At 37.0% G+C, this 24,433-nt stretch overlaps 1 protein-coding gene across 2 annotated transcripts in view; it reads right to left on the bottom strand.

Annotated features, from left to right (window-relative positions):
- CNTN1 (contactin 1) overlaps positions 1 to 24,433 on the bottom strand; it is a 340,636-nt gene that overhangs the window by 291,255 nt on the left and 24,948 nt on the right. The gene's annotated exons all lie outside the window — the stretch shown is intronic.

The raw sequence follows: 24,433 nt of genomic DNA, 5'->3' as shown, positions 1-24,433 counted from the left end.
TATGCTGAAAACTATGAGTCGCTACTCAAGGAAATAGAAATTGATACCAAGAAATGGAAAGATATCCCATGCTCATGGATTGGAAGAATAAATTTCATCAAAATGAATATTCTCACCAGAGCCATATACAAATTTAATGCAATACCCATCAGAGTTCCACCAAGCTTCTTTAAGAGAATAGAACAAACACTATAATCATTTATCTGGAACCTGAAAACACCTAGAATTGCCAAAACCATCTTGAGGAAAAGAAACAGAAATGGAGGCATCACATTCCCAGACCCTAAACTATATTATAAAGCCATCATCATCAAAACAGCATGGTACTGGAACAAAAATAGGCACACAGACCAGTGGAACAGAATTGAAAGCCCAGAAGTAAATCCCAACGCCTATGGGCATCTAATCTTTGATAAGGGGGCCCAAAGGATTAAATGGAAAAAGGAGGCTCTCTTCAATAAATGGTGCTGGGAAAACTGGGTTGAAACTTGCAGAAGAATGAAATTGAACCACTTTATCTCACCAGAAACAAAAATCAACTCCAAATGGATCAAAGACCTAGATGTCAGACCAGAAACAATCAAATACCTAGAGGAAAACGTTGGTAAAACACTTTCCCACATACAACTCAAGGACATCTTTGATGAATCGAACCCAATTGCAAGGAAGACTAAAGCAGAAACAAACCAATGGGACTACATCAAATTGAAAAGCTTCTGCACATCCAAAGAAACTATTAAACAAACAGAGAGACCCCTCACAGAATAGGAGATCTTCACATGCCAGACATCAGACAAGAAACTAATCACCAAAATATATAAAGAGCTCAGCAAACTTAGCACCAAAAAAAGGAAATGACCTCATCCAAAAATGGGCAAAGGATATGAACAAAACATTCACCTCAGAGGAGACCCAAAAGGCTAGCAAACATATGAAAAACTGCTCTAGGTCACTGATTGTCAGAGAAATGCAAATTAAGACAATACTAAGATACCACCTCACTCCTATAAGAATGGCATACATCAAAAAGGACAGCAGCAACAAATGCTGGAAAGGATGTGGGGACAGAGGAACCCTTTTACATTGCTTGTGGGAATGTACAGCCTCTGTGGAGAGCAGTCTGGAAAACTCTCAGAAGGCTAGACATGGACTTTCCATATGATCCAGTAATTCCTCTCCTGGGGTTATATCCCAAGGACTCCATAACACCCAAACAAAAAAGAGGTGTGTACTCCTATGTTCATAGCAGCACAATTCATAATAGCTAAAACCTGGAAGCAACCCAGGTGCCCAACAACAGATGAGTGGCTGAGAAAGCTGTGGTATATATACACAATGGAATACTATGCAGCTATCAACAACAATGAACCCACCTTCTCTGACCCATCTTGGACAGAGCTAGAAGGAATTATGTTAAGTGAACTAAGTCAGAAAGATAAAGATGAGTATGGGATGATCCCACTCATCAACAGAAGTTGACTAAGAAGATCTGAAAGGGAAACTAAAAGCAGGACCTGATCAAATTGTAAGTAGGGCACCAAAGTAAAAGCCCTGTGGTGAGGGGTAGACATGCAGCTTCCTGGGCCAGTAGAGGGTGGGAGTGGGTGGGAGGGATGGGTCACAGTCTTTTGGTGGTGGGAATGGTGCTTATGTACACTCCTAGCAAAATGTAGACATATAAATCACTAGTTAATTAATATGAGAGGGGGAAAATCAATTGTATGTCTCAAAGTTTTTCAAAACACAAACTGAATCTTTCTAATATATAGGCTGTGTATTTGATATGCGGACTCTCTCAAAACCCTAGACCAAGTAGATTAGAAGCATCCAATAGCACAGCTATATACAAGATAGTGGATACTGTACAGCAAACCCTAACAAAAGGACTTTTCAAAGTTAACCCAATTACCAAATAATGTGATGATAACATTAACTATCGATTGTCTTTTTGAACCCTAAGACAGCAGGACCCTCACATCTCCACTATAGAGCCCCTACTTCCCCCAGTCCTGGAACCCTTGGTTAGGGCCCACTTTCCCATATGCCTCCCCCAATCCATACCAAATAATATTGCATCCGCTGATCACAACCTAACCAACGCAACGATTGCCACCTCAACATGCTTCACCTCAGACTGTGTCCAGAGACTTCACGTGTGGAATGACAACCCTTCAGCTTCACTACTCGGGTGAGACCTTTCCTTTTATGTACACTCTAATTTCATCTCAGGTGGCTCACTTTCTAACAAAGTCCCATAACCTAGATATACACCAGTTTCTGTGAGAGAGAGCTTATGTGCACACGTATCCATAAACTACTGCAAAATATATACCTGAAAGCAGAAGTACACTAGAGTTTGCAGTGAGTACCTCCCTAACACTTCCTCTCCACTATTCCAAGCTTTGGGCCCATGATTGCTCAACAATTTGTTTGGCCTCGTATGTTAACTCTCTTTTCAATCACCAGGTTCCAGATGCCACCAGGATGCTGGCCAGGCTTCCCTGGATTGAAGACCCCACCAATGTGTCCTGGAGCTCAGCTTCCCCAGAGACACACCCTACTAGGGAAAGAGAGAGGCAGACTGGGAGTATGGACTGACCAGTCAACGCCCATGTTCAGCGGGGAAGCAATTACAGAAGCCAGACCTTCTACCTTCTGCAACCCTCAATGACCCTGGGTCCATGCTCCCAGAGGGCTAGAGAATGGGAAAGCTATCATGGGAGGAGGTGGGTTATGGAGATTGGGTGGTGGGAATTGTGTGGAGTTGTACCACTCCTACCTTATGGTTTTGTTAATTAATCCTTTCTTAAATAAAAAAAATTTTTAAAAAGAAAAGATATTCAGGTTTAAATTAGAAAATCTAAGCAACACAAGGACGCAGGTTTGGGCCCCTGGCCTCCATGTGCAGGGGGAAAGCTTTGCGAGTAGTAAAGCAGTGCTATAGGTGTCTCTTTGTCTCCCTTCATTTCTTTTTTTTAATACTTTTTAATTGATTTATTATTGGATAGAGATAGACAGAAATTGAGAGGGGAGGGGGGGATAGAGAGGGAGAGAGACAGAGAGACACCTGAAGCCCTGTTTCATCACTCATAAATCCTTCTCCCCTGCAAATGGGGACCAGGAGCTTGAACCTGGGTCCTTGTGCACTGCAGTGTGTGCGCTTAATCAGGTGCACCACCGCCTGGCCCCTCCCTTCATTTCTATATCCCCCTTCCCTGCAGATTTCTGACCATCTCTATCTAATAAATAAAGACAATTAAACTTAAAAGAGTCTTTAAAAAATGAAAGAAAATCTACGCAGAAGAAGATACGAGATATTCTGGGCAAGGTAAGACTAAAGACTATCTGTATTTCATTAATCTGTTCCGTCAACAGAACCATTTGGAAGTCTTTTGTGGATATAAAGATTATAATCTTGACTTTTTAATTGAAAATATTTAGAGGGAGAAATTAGAAGGAACACTTCCAAGTTAATTCAGATGTCTTGCTAGGTTTATAAGCCATTCATTTACCTGACTGGTGAACATGGTTGAGCTCATAAGGATTCAAAGACTTATTTCTATCAATATTTTATTGATGATCACCTCACTCACAGTTTGTGTGTTTTTGTTTGTTTGCTGTTTGTTTTTTCTTGTGCAACCCTTATCAACATGGGCCATTTTGATTGTTGTCATGACATTTTTCTGAACGGACTAGTTTGGTTTGAAAGCTAGTGAATTCAGGACCTGGGCAGTGGGGCACCTAGTTAAGTGCATATGTTACCACCTGTAGGGGGAAGCTTTCCAAGTGGTGAAGCAGTGTGCAGGTATCTCTCTATCTCTCCTCTATACATCCAAATAAATAAAGTTTAAAAAGAAAAGCAAGCTAATGGATTATTCCTTCCCGTTCTCCAGTTTGTATAATTTTACTCTAAGCTTCTGGGAGGGATGGCAGGAGGGAAGTGAGGTGTGAAGGAGATCCTGGTAGCTAAAAAGACAACTTTTTATCTGGGGGAGGGGTATCTTTGCTTTGATAGGCACTTGTGATGGAAATCTCCAGAATGGGGTAGAAGGTAAATTTGAACTAATCAAATCAACAATAAATGAGCAAGATAGGAAAGAGAACAGAGTATGTCTCCCTAAAGTATGTCTTTCCCAAATGTTTATCATTTTGAACTTAAGTTATTTAAAAAAATAGCTGGAGCAAAAAGAAAATTTGGCCCTCCTACATCCTCCTGCAAACAGAAAGCACGTGAAAGGTGTTCTCCTTGTACCAGGAGGTAGTCAGCCGTATCTCTAGGAATAGAGAATTTAGCACTGAATAGGCACACTATTTATAACTAAGGCTATTATAACCAAACCAATCCTTACTCCTTTTTCATTAATTTAGTAACTCAAGTCCAAAGCTCTTTGTCTTTCCAATCTTCACAGATTTATTACTTCTTCATTTAAAAGGCACAGATCTCCCTACTTGAATCACTTTTTGAGCCTCATTTTGGCGTTGTATCTTCAAGTGATTTTTTTTCTCCTATGAATCTGTCTTATATCAGCTCAATTATGAATCAACCAAAAAACCTCAAAGGAAAGAAATAAAAAGTGTCCTTCTTCTGTAATACAAACACCAGATTTTTTTTCTGTAGAAGTATAAGTTGACCAAGGCAGTAGAAGAGCAAATTTTCAATAGCAGGACTAAGACTTTCTGGCTCTATTCATCTTATAAACAAAAGCAGGTCTAAATTTAATAAACATGATTTGTTAAACTAACAAAATGCTGATGGAAATTAAAGTAGAACAAAAGATAATTTCATTATTGTATTCTTTAGCTTTAAGCTTAAATAAAATAATGTTTTATTTCATTCTATATTTTGCAATCTTTTCACATAAGAAATAGTCCAGGCTGATTTTTGAAATGACGTAAAATGCTGGAAAAACTCTGCAAGCTGAGCAGACTTTACCATTCTTATATGAGATATTCACATCTATAAGGGGGAAAAAAGCCTCATTAAAAAGTGATTTTCCCCGTCCTGGAACCTTTGGATAGGGCCCACTTTCCCGTATGCATCTCCCAATCCAAACCAAATAATATTGCATCAGCTGATCACAACCTAACCAACGCAACGATTGCCACCTCAACATGCTTCACCTCAGACTGTGTCCAGAGACTTCACGTGTGGAATGACAACCCTTCAGCTTCATTACTCGGGTGAGACCTTTCCTTTTATAGTACACTCTAATTTCATCTCAGGTAGTTCACTTTCTAACAAAGTCCCATAACCTAGATATACACCAGTTTCTGTGAGAGAGAGCTTATGTGCACACGTATCCATAAACTACTGCAAAATATATACCTGAAAGCAGTAGTACACTAGAGTTTGCAGTGAGTACCTCCCTAACACTTCCTCTCCACTATTCCAAGCTTGGGATCCATGATTGCTCAACAAATTGTTTGGCTTCGTATGTTAACTCTCTTTTCAATCACCAGGTTCCAGATGCCACCAGGATGCTGGCCAGGCTTCCCTGGATTGAAGACCCCATCAATGTGTCCTGGAGCTCCGCTTCCCCAGAGACACACCCTACTAGGGAAAGAGAGAGGCAGACTGGGAGTATGGACCGACCAGTCAACGCCCATGTTCAGCGGGGAAGCAATTACAGAAGCCAGACCTTCTACCTTCTGCAACCCTCAACGACCCTGGGTCCATGCTCCCAGAGGGCTAGAGAATGGGAAAGCTATCATGGGAGGGGGTGGGCTATGGAGACTGGGTGGTGGGAATTGTGTGGAGTTGTACCCCTCCTACCTTATGTTTTTGTTCATTAATCCTTTCTTAAATAAAAAATTTTTTTAAATAAAGAGTGATTTTCCCTTTCATACCAGGAAGAATGCCAAGTTTCTAGAAAAAAATCTTTTAAATGGAGAAAAAAAATTAACTATAATATGCATAAAGATTTTTAAGTCCTAGAGTGAACTCACGGAAAAGTACTGAAAGACATTAGGTTGAAGGGTCTAATTGATAAGGCAGTATAGATGCTAAATGGCAATCAGTAGATGCCTACAGAAAGTCTTCCTTTGCAGAAACTAGAAAATGGAGGTGCTGTATTTCTTCCCTTTTTGACTGTATTTACTTTCATATTAATGAGCAAAATAGGAAAGAGAGAGAAAGAGAGGGAAAAAACAACAACAACAACAAAAAAGAGCATTGCCTGTCAACATGTGACATGTGCTGTTTGAGATGAAACTCATGACTTCATCCTTGAAAGTCCAGTGCTTATTTACTGTGTCACTCCCTAGACTGGAGTGCTATCTTAATAATTATATTTTGAATGAATGACTCCCAGGTCCTTGAGAAGGTTATTCATGGCTGTATACCTGTTTAGAGACCAGGGTATTATTTATAAACATAAACATAGACATACAGGAAAGATAGACAACTGATAGATAGATGTGCATATGCATGGAGGGAAAGAGATGGAGAGAGAAAGACACACACACACACAAACACACACGGGGGGGATTGAGAGAGTAATTACAAATTTTCTAAAGTAAATCCTCCAGAGGCCTCCTGTCAGGAAGACCCTTCCCTAAAATTATTCAAACTGAAGAAAAATGTAAGGGTACCTTGGTCATGTCACTTGCCTTTTCATTTTGGCATTTTCATATCTTCTCTAAGTTCCAGGAGACAGCTTCTTGAATTTCTTGTTTACATTATTGCTTTGGTGAAATTCCAACAGTGATGCTTACTTTCCCTTGGGTTTTAAATTTGGAAATTGTGCTTTTCACTACATGCTCTCTCTTGTTTCAGGTCTTTTATTATTATTGATTTTCTCATTGGTTTCAAAAGATCAACTAATTTATTTGATAAAAATCAAAAATTGCCTTAATTAAAACCAACCTAGAATATTCTATATTTTTAACTGGGTGACAGCAACCACTGCATAAGATAGATTCTGTAATTTTCAATGACTTTTGAACCAAAGTAAGTGTTCCTTTGCTTACTGTGTCACAGAGGAGAGTTTGTGCTTTTCTAATATTAAGCATGAAAATGGATTCTGCTAAAATACTTGTAGGTCTATTTCCAAATGTTCCTAGCACAAATAAAAGATGAAGAGAACAATTTTTAGTTATGTTCATTTTGTAAACAGTATGAGATGAGTAGACAGAAATTAAGCATAAAAATTGCATAAAGCCAAGACAGAATTTGTTCATCTATGATAAAAATGAGTTTTCATTTTTGAATATCAGTAGATAGTTGAGCTATGACTCTATTCTGTACTTATAAAATACTCTTACAGATATCAGGTGTTACCCTGATTATGCTCTGAGCATTCCAAAATCTGAAAACTTTAAGTGGAAGGACTACTGACGATTTACTAAGCATTCAGAGTCAACTCATTGAATCTGGCACTGTCGGCACAGTACATGGGGTCCAAGTTACTTTTAGGATTTCCACAACATTTATCAAATTTTAATTTGCTTTAAATCAATTAAAAAATAAATATAAAAACCATTAAAGTATAGCAAATCAAGTTTTGATTATATTCATTCTTATACAAAGGCAGATGGAAACATAATTTGTCATTTTTATAAAAGAAAGGCCCATACAGGTTGAAGTATCTAGTGTCCATGAAATTAATTTCCTCTAGCTCATTCTCAGATATGTCTGTTTTTTTATTTTTTCTTAAAACTTAATAATAATTTATAGGATTATAAGATATATGGGTATAGTCCTGGGTTGCTTCCAGGTTTTGGCTATTACAAATTATGCTGTTATGAACATAGGTATACACGAATTTTTTGGGGTGGGTGTGTTTGGTCCCTTACGATACATTTCCAGGAAAGGAATTGCTGGGTCATATGTTAGGTCCATTTCTAGATTCTGAGAGTACTCCAGACTGCTCTTCATAGGAGTTGACCCAACTTACATTCCCACCAGCAGTACAAGAGGTTTCCTGTAACCCCCCCACAGCCTCTCCCAGCATCTTATGTTGTTATCCTTTCTGATGTATGACATTCTCATATGAGTAATGTGGTATCACATTGTTGTTTTAATTTTTATTTCTCTGACAACCAATGATTTGGAGTTTTTTTTTTTCATTTGTCTGTTGACATTTTGGATCTCTTCTTAGGGGAATATTCTGTTCAAACTTATTCACTATTGCAGCAAAAGCAATAAAATATTTAGGAATAAGCCCAACAAGAGAAGTGAAAGACATGTATACAAAAAATGAATTACTATTCAAGGAAATAGAAAAAGAAAAAAGGGGAGTCAGGCAGTAGCACAGCAGATTAAGCACATGTGGTGCAAAGTGCAAGGACCGGCGTAAGGATCCCAGTTCGAGCCCCCCAACTCCCCAGCTGTAGGGGAGTTGCTTCACAGGCAGTGAAGCAGGTCTGCAGGTGTCTCTCTTTCTCTCCCTCTCTCTTTCTTCCCCTCCTCTCTACATTTCTCTCTGTCCTATAAAACAATGGTGACATCAATAACAACAACAATAAAAAAAATCTATGAAGAAAAAAAGAAAAAGAAAAAAGTGGGAAGGTCAGGGGAGATAGCATAATGGTTATGCAAACAGACTCTCATGCCTGAGGCTCCTAAGTCCCAGGTTCAATCCCTTGCACCACCATAAGCCAGCGCTGAGCAGTGCTCTGGTGTTTCTCTCTCTGTCTCTCTCTCTCTCTTTCTCTGAATCTCTCTCAAAAAATAAAATAAATAAAATACTTTAAAAAAAAACCACAACAAGGACAACAAAAGGGAAAATTAAAAAATTATTAAAATTAAAAAAAAAGAAAAAAGTAGGAAGATATCCCATGTTCATAGATTGGAAGAATTAACATCATCAAAATGAATATTCTATTCAGAGTCATATACAAATGCAATCTCTATCAACGCCCCATCAATTTTTATTTAAAGACTATAACTAAAGCTACAAAAGTTTGTCTGGAACCAGAAAATACCTAGAATCACTGAAACAATCTTGAGAAGAAAGTGCATAACTAGAGGCATTATACTCCCAAATATCAAACTACATTACAGGGCCAACTGTAATCAAAACTGCCTGGTATTGGAAGAAATACTGATACCTTGACCAGTGGGATAAAATTGAGAGCCAAGAAAAAAAATCTGCATACATACAGACATCTACTTTTTGACAAGAGGGCCCAAATTATTAAATGGAGAAAGGAGGGTCTCTTCAAAAAATGGTGTGAAAACTGGGCTGAAATGTGAAGAAGAATGAAATTGAACCACTACATTTCACCACACACAAAAGTAAATTAAAAATGAATGAAGAACTTGAATGTTACACCAGAAAGTATCAAACACTTAGAGGGAAATATTGGCAGCATTCTTTTGCATCTAAATTTTATAGGCATCTCAATGATACAAATCCAATAGCAATGAAGACTAAAACAAAAATAAGCCAATGGGACTACATCAAATTAAAAAGCTTTTGCACAGCTCAGATACATCTTTTCAATACATACACAGATTCTTGGTTACATTAGTGGTTTCTTCATTCTAGAATAACTTTACTATATTTCACATCAATACATAAGAGTTTCAGTAGTTGTGAATCCAATGGCACATTCTCCTTTCCTCTAGTTTTATTACCTTTTGGTTAATTCACTGAGGTTTTTAAAGAGCAGAGCAAACTATCACCTTAAAAGTGTATTGAATGGTATAGTTATTAAACTTAGTGAGTGGGATAGTTATTAACATATAAAAATCAAGTACTTCATAAGTTGAAGCATTTTACAGTTATGATTTCTGATGTTAAATCTAGGAGTGTCATGTGACTCAGCTGAGACGTTTCCCGTAATAAATGTGAGGTCTAAAGCAGCTGAGATGGCTGCATCAAATAGCTGTTTTAGTTATTAGGTCTGAAACCTTAAAAGATTATGGAACAATTTAGCCTATCAATGGGAAATCTAATATACAATAGAAACAACTAACTGTCTTGAATAGAAAAGAATTAATTATGTATAATTTCATGACCTAAGAATATCTTTATCCACTGACTCTGAATGAGGACAATTTCATAATAAGCATCATTTACTGAGCTTTTCTTATGATTCAGACATCCTCCAATGCAACTATTACTTAACAGCTCTACATAATAACAACACATGGGGGTGGGAGGCACCCAACTTGTGGAATTCTACTCCTAGGTCAGCTTCTTCATTTCGCATAGACAGACAGAAATAGAGGAGAGATACCATAACATCATAACTTTCCCTGTGTCATGATAATAGCGCATTTATAATGAAATATAATTGTTAATATTAAAATGTTAATTAATCAACATCAATACTTTAAAGACAGAAGTTTTAAGAAAATTAACTTAAGTTGACATCTACTAAGAACAGAAGTGAGAGTTAACTAAATACGTTGGGTTATTTGCTCTAAAGTTTTTCACTAATCTAACATGAAGTCAATATTCTTTCTTTTTTTATGATTGTAATTATTATTGTTGTTGCTACTGATGTCATCATTGTTGGATAGGACAGAGAGAAATGGAGAGAGGAGGGGAAGATCAAGAGGGGGAGAGAAATATAAACACCTGCAGACCTGCTTCACCGCCTGTGAAGCGACCCCCCTGCAGGTGGGGAGCCAGGGGCTCAAACCAGAATCCTTATGCCAGTCCTTGCGCTTCGTGCCACTTGCGCTTAACCCACTGCACTACCGCCCAACTCCCCATTTCTGCTTTAAAAAAAAAAAATACCTTTTTCTCTCTTTTTTCCTTGGTGAGTCTAGCAAGGTAGTTATCTATTTTATTTATTCTTTCCAAGAATCATCTCTTGGGTTAATCAATCTTCTGCACTGTGTTTTTGAGTCTATATTTATGCTCCAGTTTTTACTATCTCATCCTATCTGAAGACATTGGAGTCACTCTTTTTCTTGTTTCTTCAGATGAAAAATTAGATTGTTTATTTGATATCTTACTTTGTAATTAATACATTAAGCATGTCTTATATGTAGAATATACACCTATATATGTGTAAAGGTATGTGAATATCTATCAAGTGGTAGACATTCAGTAATGATTTATTGATAGGAAAAAATATATATGTCACACACACACCTCAATAAACTACAAGTTTCTTGAAGACAAAGACAATACTTCTAAGGAACCTACAATCTTTTGCTCTAAATCCATAGAACCACATATGCCTTGGGTTAATTTTTTTTAGAGAACTTTTGGATAGGTAAGTAAATGTCTGGAATAGCAACATGTAATTAAAGACAGCAATGTTTCTAGGGAAAAATGTGTATATTCTCACTACATAGAATAATTAAGGTACAAGTACTCAAATCAGTACAGAGTAAATTTCACTATCAGACAGTTCAAGTGAAGATTAAATATTATCACATAATGAATCAGAAGACTGTATTTTGAGTTCTTTTGAATTTAATTTTTTTTTCATAAGAAAATGTTGATCTGCCACCACCTCATCATCTGGGGCCCTAGTTAGGTAATCCTTGGATTCCCATACACATATGATGGGCCTAGACCTTTATAGGGTCCCTCTCTCTCCACTATCACTGGTTGCTTTCATAAGGAACTGCATCTTGTAGACCCTCCCAGGACCTTGTACTCTGTTGTTAAAATTTCGGACGGCTCTTGCCGGCAGGGCTAGCTTCACGGGCGGGTAACAGAGACGCGGAGACAACGGCTGGGCAGGGAAGCTGTATTTCTTTATTCAGGAACAACGATTCATAAACTAAGACAAACTAATCACCAAACAGAACTCTGCTGTCTCTTTGTCGCTGCGCAAGCACTCTCCCTTACTCTCGAACTCAGGAACTCTCTGAAACTCTGGCACTCTCGAACTCAGGAACCCTCTCTCGGGGTTCCTTGGGGCGGGGCCAAGCGGGCCTGTGAAATTAACTGGACTGATCCAATTCTCTTGGCGGGGGAGGGCTAGAACAAACCAATGTAAAGCATACGACAGTACTCACCATAAAGCAATGATGGTAGGGATAGCTTCAGTCTTTGAAAGGAAGCTAGGGGTATCCTGCCCTGCCACTCAAAAAAGACTAACGATGAAATAAGTGCAGCCGGCAATGTTCCCAGTTGTGACCATGAGCCCTAAGATCAGACCAATAGGGACTTAGAGGTTATACAGGCTCTGGCGCTAAATATAAATACATATATGGGCCCTGGAGCAGGTGGATGGAAGTAAATAGTTCATTTTAGCCACAGGTTTTTTTTTTTTTTACAAGAATAGGAGCTACTCTCTGCCCTAATTCAACTTTCTAGCCCTTTTCTCTGCTTTGACACCATTCTCTCAGACAATAGTCTTATGCAACCTCAGGCTAGCTACCAAACTTAAGCAAAACCACCATTGTGTGCCCCCAGGAACATGCCTAAAATGGATTTTCTAGCTTTCTTCTACTCAAAAAATCCCTAATCTCATCTGCTTTAATATACTCTTTGGTTCCTGTTCATTAACCACTTTGTCTCAACTTAGGTCATGCCACCTTTCTCAACTTAGGTCATGCCATCTTCCAGACACCAAGTAACAGATACTACCATGACTCCATCCCAACTTCTCTGGGCAGACGACCTTACCATGTGTCCTGGACCCTAACATCTCCAGAGCTTTGGTCCACTAGGGAGAGACAGAAACAGGCTGAGTGTATGGATCGACCTCTCAGCACCCATGTTCACTGGAGAAGTAATAACAGAAGCCAGAACTCCTAACTTCTGCTCCCCAAAAACAACCTTGATCCATACTCCCATCAGGTGATAAGTGATAGAATGAAGATGGCTCTGAACTTCAGCTCCATTAGCACCCAGAGAGAGTGAGAAGGAAATGGAGAGGTTAATATGGTGGTAGTTATGTTGTCATGAGTGTCTTGGAGGGGAAGAGAGAATTGAAACAGAAATAAAAATGGGGCAATTATATATAAATGTGGACAGATAGTTGTAGAGATGATGGTTGGCCCATGTCTACAACTTTGGGGGAACTGTGGTGGACTGCAGTGGGGAGACTGAAGATTCAGAACTCTAGTGGTGGGAATGATGTGGATTCACATCCCTGTTGACATGTAATTCTGTAATATAAAAGTAAATAAAAAAATAAAATGTTGATCTGCACTTTTTTTGTGCCCTGTGTAATTTCACCAGATCAAACTTGGTAATTGATGGAGAAGTCTGTCATTCCAGACAGCTCAGATTCATTTAATATATCCCAATTTAGCAGACAGTATCTGTTAACCATAAATTATAAAATGAATATGCTAAATCTCAAAATTACTATCAATGTTAAATAGGCATTTCCCTCTGGTAGTGAAAACAAGATATTTTTAGAGTTCTTTATATAACGTAAAATTTTTTAAACTAGTAAGAAGGTATAATATGAGAAGGAAAACAGAAGCTGATTCAGGTTTTTCATGGCTGTCATCCATGCAACTCATTTAGTTGACTTTTGTGGGGATAGGGAATGTAATAGAAGAGGTGAAAAACTGATTGAAATCCTGTTGTGAAGGAAGAATGAAATATCAAATAGTGCAGGGTGGTGAAAAAAATTAAAAGAATTTTTAAGTATTAAATATGTATTAAAACTCAGATAACTTAAGCTATCATGCTGTGACCCAAAAAAAGAAAAGAAAGAAATCCTAGTTATACATCACCAGTCAACAAACTGACAGGAGTTAGAGGGTGGTAGACAAGCCATCATTGCATTTAGACATGTGTATTGAAGGCATTCCTAGGTTCTTTTTCACTTGAATTTTTTAAAACTCTGAATGTAACTAACTATAAGTAACTTGTGATGTTTTTTAGTGAAAGGACTGAAAATCTCAGAAAACTGATACATTATCATTATAGTCTGAATCATAACTCTGGTGAACAGTGACATCTAGAACTATGATTGGGAGAAAAGACAGAAAGGTAAACTAAAGATAAGAATTAGTGGTAAGCCCAACAACAGATGAGTGGCTGAGAAAGCTGTGGTATATATACACAATGGAATACTATGCAGCTATCAAAAACAATGAACCCACCTTCTCTGACCCATCTTAGACAGAGCTAGAAGGAATTATGTTAAGTGAACTAAGTCAGAAAGATAAAGATGAGTATGGGATGATCCCACTCATCAACAGAAGTTGACTAAGAAGATCTGAAAGGGAAACTAAAAGCAGGACCTGATCAAGTTGTAAGTATGTCTACCCCTGTGGTGAGGGGTAGACATGCAGTTTCCTGGGCCAGTGGGGGGTGGGAGTGGGTGGGAGGGATGGGTCACAGTCTTTTGGTGGTGGGAATGGTGTTCATGTACACTCCTAGCAAAATGTAGACATATAAATCAGTAGTTAATTAATATGAGAGGGGGAAAATCAGTTGTATGTCTCAAAGTTTCTCAGAACACAAACTGAATCTTTTTAATATATAGGCTGTGTATTTGATATGTAGACTCTCTCAAAAGCCTAGACCAAGTAGATTAGAAGCATCCAATAGCACAGCTATTTACAAGATACTGGATACTGTACAGCAAACCCTAACAAAAGGACTTTTCAAAGTTAACCCAATTACCAAATAATGTGATGATAACATTAACTATCGATTGTCTTTTTGAACCCTAAGACAGCAGGAACCTCACATCTCCACTATAGAGCCCCTACTTCCCCCAGTCCTGGAACCCTTGGATAGGGCCCACTTTCCCGTATGCGTCTCCCAGTCCAAACCAAATAATATTGCATCCGCCGATCACAACCTAACCAATGCAATGATTGCCACCTCAACATGCTTCACCTCAGACTGTGTCCAGAGACTTCACGTGTGGAATGACAACCCTTCAGCTTCATTACTTGGGTGAGACCTTTCCTTTTATAGTACACTCTAATTTCATCTCAGTTAGTTCACTTTCTAACAAAGTCCCATAACCTAGATATACACCAGTTTCTGTGAGAGAGAGCTTACGTTCACACATATCCATAAACTACTGCAAAATATATATCTGAAAGCAGAAGTACACTAGAGTTTGCAGTGAGTACCTCCCTAACACTTCCTCTCCACTATTCCAAGCTTGGGATCCATGATTGCTCAACAAATTGTTTGGCTTCGTATGTTAACTCTCTTTTCAATCACCAGGTTCCAGATGCCACCAGGATGCTGGCCAGGCTTCCCTGGATTGAAGACCCCACCAATGTGTCCTGGAGCTCAGCTTCCCCAGAGACACACCTTACTGGGGAAAGAGAGAGGCAGACTGGGAGTATGGACTGACCAGTCAACGCCCATGTTCAGCGGGGAAGCAATTACAGAAGCCAGACCTTCTACCTTCTGCAACCCTCAATGACCCTGGGTCCGTGCTCCCAGAGGGCTAGAGAATGGGAAAGCTATCATGGGAGGAGGTGGGTTATGGAGATTGGGTGGTGGGAATTGTGTGGAGTTGTACCCCTCCTACCTTATGTTTTTGTTCATTAATCCTTTCTTAAATAAAAAAATTAAAAAAAAAGAATTAGTGGTAAGGGTGGAAAATGACAGTGTGTGGTAAAGTGTACTAACAGTACCTATCTTGTGGAAATGTACCTCAGTGCAATAACAATCCTGTAAATAAGCATTGCCCACTTAAAATGGCACTGAAAAAAATGAAGTCAATATTTCTCAAAGTGCATGCATTTACTCCCCTTGCTTTATATTTCACAAAATCATAAGTGGACTTGAACTTGGTCAATTGAAAAAACGTATTTTGAAATACTGAATTGCAACCAAAAAAGGATCTTGACTACAGTTGTGTTTTCAAAGAGATTTGTCTTCCAAGCTTTGCATTTCAAGTAAAGTTTAATTTTCAGAACACATAACCACATAAACAGAATGCTATTTAACTACATGTCCTAACACCAGAAATAACCCTTTCTGGACATAACTACTACGGAAACAAAATATCTATAGTATTTAACAATGAAATAACCATACTTTAAAAAAAAATTGAAAGTCAACAAAAAAGCTGGAACTTAAGAGACCAAATTACTGATAATGTGTTTTTCTAGACTTAACTTTTTGGGTGGATAGATAGCATAATGGTTATATAAAGAGAATCTCATGCCTTAGGTGCCAAGGTCTCAGGTTGCAACACTATATGCCAGAGCTCAGTGAGTGCTCTGGTAAAAAAAAAAAAACAATATTATTATTATTATTATTATTATTATTAATAACAACAAATTTAACTTTTTGTACTCTGATATACTGTAGAAAAAAATTTCAGTGTAAATTACAGAGAAAGTAGCTTAATGAGTAAACTACACTAAAAAGTTACATTGTTGAAAGTCTAAAATGAGCAAGGTAGACTTTTTAACAATTCTGAGTATTATAATTTAGCCCCTGCAGTTATGTACTAAGCTACTATGTACATTTTCTAAATCATGAAATACTTTAAATAAAATAAGAATGATTTATAAAACTGACCTCAAAGCACATGAAGTAAGCTGCCCATTTTCACATGAAATCTAATCAAAGTTTGGGTTCTAATTCAAAGATGAATACATGGGAGTCGAGCTGTAGTGCAGCAGGTTAAGCACAGGTGGCACAAAGGGCAAGGACTGGCATAAGGATCCCGGTTCAAGCCCTCAGCTCCCACCTGAAGGGGAGTCACTTCACAAGCGGTGAAGTAGGTCTGCAGGTGTCTTTCTCCCTCGCTATCTATCCCTTCTCTCTCCATTTCTCTCTGTCCTACACAACAATGACAACATCAATAACAATAATAACTACAAGGGCAACAGAAATTAAATAAATAAATATTTTTTTAAAAGATGAATGCTTTCTTCAATAAAACCAACTGCCTGTTTTTACTGTTTCCATTTTTAAAGTATCTATATTTAGTGATGGCATTTTATATGCTAGATGACAAGGTCAAGAAAGATATTATTTAGAAATTGTTTATAACAGCTTAGAAATTAAATAGAAAATTATTGGGCTAAATAATTTCATGGTAACAAAAATTATTAGGCTTAAATATAAAGCTCTCTTAAATATTGTACTTTTAAATTATAAATATTCCCAATTTGAAGGGAAAGTGATTATTTGATCTTTTTGTTTTTTAAACATTACAAATTTATTTAGCATGGCAAAGTATTATTAAAGTGTATTCATAAATATGTGTTATTCCATGTGATTAATCAACAGTGTTAACCTTTCCATTTTGAACACACTATTTCTGATGAAATGAACCACAATTCTGTCTTCAAATGGTAACAATATAATGAACATTATCTAGTGTTTAAAATGTTGAACTATAATATTTGTAGATAATCTGACAATACTGATCTCAATAGTGACTCAAAAGATTTAACACTTCTCAACATGTCTAAGATGAAGGGAAATAACATTTGGTGAGTTTGTTCATCTGCGGACATTTTGGAAATTGTGCTTTGATGAAAAGAAATAATAGATTTGAATTAGATGGATAGCAAGGACCCAGAAACACAAAATAAGTCTGTTAAAATAAAAAATAACAGCAGAACCTACAAAAACTCTGAAGGATAGTTGCAAATTTCATCAGATCTGAGTTAAACATGTGACTATGACTCATATATAGTCTCACTTGACCTTGGATTCTTTATCTGTAAGGTGAGGTGCCACATGAATACTCAATAACTACTCCAATATGTTGAGATCTTAGAATGCTTCAGTGATTGCCCCCAAAGTCAGTGTCTCTGTCTCTCTGTCTCTTTATCTCTCTTTCTCTCTCTCTCTCTGTCATTGAGACACAAATATACTAATTAGTTCTACAGATATGACTGAATTTGACTTAGTATTCACAAGAAATTTGTGAATTGAAAAGAAAAGAAATTGGGAACTTTCACTGTCCAAAGGAATACTTTTAAAGCTATCCAGTATGGTCTTGATTTCAGATGAGGACACATATTGCTTTTAAAAAGATATCCACCACATAGGATAATGGTCCACATAAAAAAGATAAATAAAACAGAAAAACAAATATATATATATATATATATATATATATATATATATATATATATCTTTAAAAGTCAGCCAATTAAAATTTAGAGTGGTTCTTCTTGAAAGGTACAACATGGTGGCCAGGTGGTGCTTCACCTGGTTGAATGTATATATTACCATGGGAAAGGACTTGGGTTTGAGCTGCCACACCCCATCTGCAGGGAGATCTATTCAGGAGCAGTGAAGCAGGTCTTCAGGTGTCTCTCACTCTCTCCCTCTCTATCCTTGGCTTCCCCTCTCAATTTCTCTTTGTCCTATGAAATAAAACGGGGAGGGGACTAAAATGGCCACCTGGAGCAGTGGATTCCCAGCGCCAACAACAAGCTCCATTGATAACCCTGGTGGCAATTTAAAAAAATAGAAATATAATCTATTCACAAAACGATCACGGTCTAGGGTTGGGGGTGGCACACACTGTTGAGTGCACACATTACCTTATAATAGGAATGAAGGTTCAAGCCCCTGATTCCAATTTGTAGAAAAGGAAGCTTCAGGAGCAGTGAAGCAGTACTTCAGGTGTCTAGCTTTCTTTCTATCTTCTCCACTCATCTCAATTTGTCTTAAAGAAAGTGAGAAAATAGAGAGAGAATGAGAGAGACAGAGAGAGAGGGGGCAGGGAAAGAAACAGGGAAAATGGAGGGGAGGGAGTAGGCCACAGTAATGGTGGATTCATTGTGTAGTCACTGAGCCCCAACCCTAGTGGCAATAATAACAATAACAATAATAACAAATCCCATTCTATGGGCCTATCACACTTTTGCTGTCCTACTCTGATAACTGCAAGAAATCCCATTCTAAGACCATCAAGATACAGAGTAGTTTACTCAATAGACTTTCATGCTTGAAGCACTGAGGTGTCTGGTTTAATCTCCAGCCAGAACAGAGAAAAGAAATCTCATTTTATAAACTATCTTTAAATCTGATTAAAGAATAACGCAGACTTGAGGCCAGGCAGTGGCACACCTGGTTAAGCACACACACACTACGATGCACCAAGGACCAAGGTTAAAGGCCCTGGTCCCCATCTGCAGGGGGGATGCTTCACAAGTGATGAAGCAGGGCTGCTGGTGTCTCTTTGTCTCTTTCCCTCTCTATTTATTCCCTCTCCACTCTTAATTTCTCTCTGTTTCTATCCAATAATAAATTAATTAATTTAAATTTTTTATTTAATTCAAAAAAGAGTAACACAGACCTAAAAATCACAAGCCTAATTTGAAAGAATCCATAAGAACACTTATTTTACCAGATGCCTCTAATTTGTTGGAGAAATGTTAAAGGAAATTCTTCCAACACAATAGATACACTGTGTTTAAAGGTAGTGTTTTATCAAATATAACTTATAATTTTAATTTTATACTTACCGATGAAAGAAAAACAAAAATAATATTTAATTATTTATTTTTATTTGAGGTTAATATTAGGTTACAAAATTGTAAGGTTACTAGGTATAGCTCCATACCAAACCCACCACCACAGTTCAATGCCCCCACCCTCTCAAGGATAACCACCAGAGTCCTTAGAAACAGTTGTATGCTTCTGCATTTCTTCTCCTTACTTTTTCTTCCCCTTTCCCTTTTTTTCTTCACAAGATCATGTGTTTCAGTTCTCTAGATTCCACATATGCGTGACACCATCCCATAGTTGTCTTTTATCTGTTTACTTAATTTTCTAAGCATAATCACCTTCAGTTCTATCAATTTTGTCCCAAAGGATAGAATGTTATCTGATTTTATTGCATATTCCTTTCTGTAACTTCTTTAGCCAGTCATCTGTCAGTGGGTATTTTTGCTGCTTCTACTCTTTGGCTATTGTGAATAATGCAACTATGAACATAGGGGTGTATATATCCCTTTGAATAAATGTATGTTCTTTAGATAAAAAACAAGAATCGTTCTTCCATTTCCTTATGTCATTTTTATTTCTGCTAACAATGTCTTATAGTTTTCTATGTAAAGTTCTTTCACCTCCTTTGTTATATTTGCTCCAATGCATTTTGGGGGGCAGGGTTCAAATCTAAGACTAAGTTGCTCATTTTCCTTTTATTCTTCAGTTGCATACAGAAATTACATAGATTTATGAGGTTTAACTTTGTATCCTGGTATTTTACTGAATTTATTATTTCCAATAGTTTTTTTTTTCTGGAGTCTTTGGGATTCTATAGGTATATTACCATGTCATCAAAAAATAGAGATATCTTGATTTCCTCCTTTCCAATATGTTTTTTTTTCTTTTCTCTTTCTTGCCTGATTGCAGTGGCAAGACCCTCTTGAACTAAATTGAATAATAGTAGTAATAGTGGACAATATTGTTTAGTTCCAGATTTTAAGGAGTAAAACCACATTTACATAAACTGTAAAACTATTTTTCTCACAAAGCTATAGTGTTCCTTTAAGACACACAAAAAACTGACTTGACAAAACTGAACATGAAATACAACTGAAAATAATTTTACATTTGCTAATGTTGAAGTGTAATTTTAAGCATTAATTCACATGACTAGCTAAAATTTAAGAATTTACTGTAGAAATTTAAGCAAAAATTTTCAGTGGAGTAATGCTGCAGATGTCTGTTTCTTCATTCTCCCTCTTTTTCTCTCTATTGTATCTAAAAGAAAGGATGGAAGGACAAAAAGGAGAAGAAGAAAAATGCCACCAGTGGCTGTGGATTATTGATGCAGGCACCAAGTTCCAGCAATACGTTGGTGATAACAAGTAAACAGATAAATAAAAGGAGGGAAAGGTGGTGAGAGATAAGTGAGCAGAAGGGAAGAGGAAAGGGGGTAAAGGAAACAGAAGAAACATCTAGTAACCCAGCACGGAAATGGAAAAATATGTACATAAATTTTTATGTCATCCTTGAGTCACAATAGTTCCTGACTTGCTATACAACCTCCAGTTAAGTATTAATTCAACATTCTTTGCTTTAAAAAAAAAGGAACTTACAAGTTCCTTGGTTTATATAGGCTTCTGTACTAAATATGAATAGATATGGGCCCAGGTTAGATCATGTGGTAAACAGTCTATTGTATTTATATATTTTCTTCAAGTTTTGGAGCTACTGCCCATGACTCAGTTTTCCAATCCTATTGTCAACTCTGACACCATCTTCACAAACAATATTTTTAGTTCATCTGCAAGCTAGCTATGGAGATATATATATAGATATATATATCCCTAGGAACATATCTAAAATAGACTTCCTAGCTTCTATCCACACTAAATTCTCCATTCCCATCTGCTCTATTCCTTGTTTATGGTTTCTGTTCATTAAACATTTTGTCCTGCTTTACATCATACTGCATTTCAGCCACCAAGTTGCATATGCTACTATGATTCACCCTGAACTCCCTGGACAGATGACCTCATCACTGTCCTGGAACCTCACCTCTCCAGAGCCCTGTACCACTAAGGGAAATATAGAAACAGGCTAGAGGTATGGATCAACCTACCAAAGCCCATGTACAGCAAAAAAAGAAAGGACAAAAGACAAACAGAAATAGGTGTGACTTAGAAAGAAGAGAAAGAAAGGTAGGGTCACAGAAAAAATGGACAAATATAAAAATATACATAGATAGTTATAAAAAATAATAGTCTGGGGGTTCGGGCAGTAGCACAGCAGGTTAAGTGTACGTGGTGCGAAGCACAAGGACTGGCATAAGGATCCTGGTTCAAAACTCCGACTCCCCACCTACAGGGGGGTCACTTCACAAGAGGTGAAACAGGTCTGCAGGTGTTTTATCTTTCTCTCCCCCTCTCTGTCTTTCCCTCCTCTCTTCATTTCTCTGTCCTACCCAACAACAATAATAACCACAACAATGATAAAACAACAAGGGCAACAAAAGGGAAATGGATAGCCTCAAGGAGCAGTGGATTCATGGTGCAGGCACTGAGCCCCAGAAATAATCCTGGTGGCAAAAAATAGTAATAATAGTCTGTGATCTTGGGAGAACTAATGTAGTTTCCAATGAAAGGGATGAGTACAGAGAACTCTGATGTTGGGGAAAGTGTGGAATTGTACCCCTATTATCTTGTAATTCTGTAAATCAATATTAAATCACTAACAAAAAAACAACTAAAAACAAACAAACAAAAAAAAAAGAAATGGCTTTCTAGGGCACTTCCTTCCTTAACCATCCATCTCCATTTATTTTCTTATGTCAACATCAGACTGACCATTAACCCCCCTACACACACCAAGAAAATGATAAATAACAGATCCCAAACCAATTAGATAAAAACGCCTAAGTAGTGGTATTCAGGCACCTGTATTGTTAAATTATCCACTTTTATTATCTAGCCAAAGTTGTGGGACATCCTATCATTCTTTCAATATATTAGAGGTATCTGTGAAATTTAATTCTTAATCTAAAGGGAATCTTTACTAGCTATTTGTCATAGCAAATATATTCACCCTCATATTCTCCATCTACTAGATAATGAAAAACTTGAAATCATTTCTTAATGAGAACGAAATGAGCTTCAAGACAAGCTTGATTGCAATAAAAACTTGAGGATCTAACGCATTAATCTCTTACAAGCAACAGGGATGTCAATGTTTTCTCCAACACAAGGGTAATTAAATCAAGCTCTGAAAAATTGTGCTCTGTTCTTAATAATAAGAAGGAAAGTCTCAACAACGCCAGATCAAGGCAAGAATGCTGCAGCACCCTATGCACTCAGCCAGGTTGTTTTCTATTTTCTCCTAGTAGCTAATACTATTGGTATAGTTTTCTGAAAGTAAGTATAATAACAGCAATTGTGCTAAAGGTAAATTTACAGAAAAGGGTCAGTACAATGTTATGTAAGATAGTATTATCCAATGGGCATTTCTTGGAAAAGCAGTATAAGCTTATGCCCTATGAGTTTGTTAAACTGAAAATTGGGAGTTGAGTGATAGCGCAATGGGTTAAGTGCACTTGGCGCGAAGCGCAATGACCTGTGTAAGGCTCCCAGGGGAGTTACAGGTGGTGAAGCAGATCTGCAGGTGTTTATCTTTCTCTCCCCCTCTCTGTTTTCCCCTCCTCTCTACATTTTTCTCTGTCCTATCTAACAACGACCACATCAATAACAACAACAATAATAACTACAACAACAACAAAAACAACAAGGGCAACAAAAGGGAAAAAAAAAAAACTCTGAAAATCATGAGGCCCCATTCTAGAAAACTGATTCAAAATCTTTGAGAATATCTGTTTTAGCAAGATCTTACAGTTACACTTAACTCAAACTTGTCAAAAGCTTGGAGAACATAAAAAGCAAATAAAGTTTTGCTCATAGGCTATGTATGGTATTATATATTTTAATCTCATTTCTTCTTGAATCTATTTTTCCACTTTTATTCTCACAAAAAAGCTACAAAATAATTTTCATACAGGTGGAATTTCTTCACTTAACATCATAATAATCATGAGGATTTGTTGAGGTTCTGATTTGACATGACCAACTTTTGCTTCCTTGCAAGAAACAAAACATTTGCAGTCTAATTTTTTGTGAGTAAACTGCATGCAGAACACAGTTTAAGATAAAATTTTATTCTAATTTTGCATGTCCTTGGGAAAAAATCTCCATAAATGTGAATAATATGATAATCCAGAAACTGCAAAGATGCTTAGAATATTAACATACACTCCTTTTTACTTCACTGAAATAAAACCATTTTATGATAAATACCTTTGTATGTGAGTTTGTAAACACAACTGATAGTAACAGGAGGCCTTGAAAACCTTGACATCTTATGGAGTAACAAAAATATGAGCAAATAAAAGTCCACATGAAAAATCATCCAAATCATTATTTTGTAAGACAAATACTATATATTATTGTTCAGCAACATCTATTTCTATGACACAAGAGATGAGAAAGCCCAGTGGCAAAGGAAGAACAATTGGATATGTTGCTGTTCCTATTAACTATTTTATTATAGATATATGACATAAATTATTGCAGATCAACATTGTAATAATGCATGGAATGGAAAGATGGGGAGTGCTATAATGCAGCAATAAGTGATCTTTTGTGTAATATTTTATCTTTTCTAATCCTCAATCTGTTAATTCCAAAAATGTTCTAAACTATGACTTTGGAACGTCCACTCCATTTTTTCAAATTTCCTAAATCCACTATGGTTTAAATTTAGTATCCAGTTAGTTCATCTGAATAGTGTACCTGGCTTAGGTAAGTACATGACACACATGCAATAACTTACTGTACAACATTGCAGGAAACTTTGGTGCAGTGGTGTCTTTTTGTTTATCTTTATATATCTATTTGAAAAAGTACTACAGAACACTGAAATTCCTGCAATAAAAAAGGAACAAAAAAGTCTCTAGTACAGAAAGTCATGAAAAATTTTAATATGTCTATTAATGGGGACTTCTCAAATAGACAAAAAAAAAATACTTAAGCCAATTCTCAACTCCTTTCATGACTAAGGCTTGGAGATCACAGTTTCAATGCCTGACACTGCCATCAGGCAGACTGAACAGTGTTCAGGTACAAAAATCA

This window comes from Erinaceus europaeus, chromosome 5 (assembly GCF_950295315.1).
Source record: "Erinaceus europaeus chromosome 5, mEriEur2.1, whole genome shotgun sequence".
NCBI classification, from domain to species: Eukaryota; Metazoa; Chordata; class Mammalia; order Eulipotyphla; family Erinaceidae; genus Erinaceus; species Erinaceus europaeus.
The sequence above is the reverse complement of the archived record's forward strand: the minus strand, read 5'-3'. Positions and strand labels throughout refer to the sequence as shown.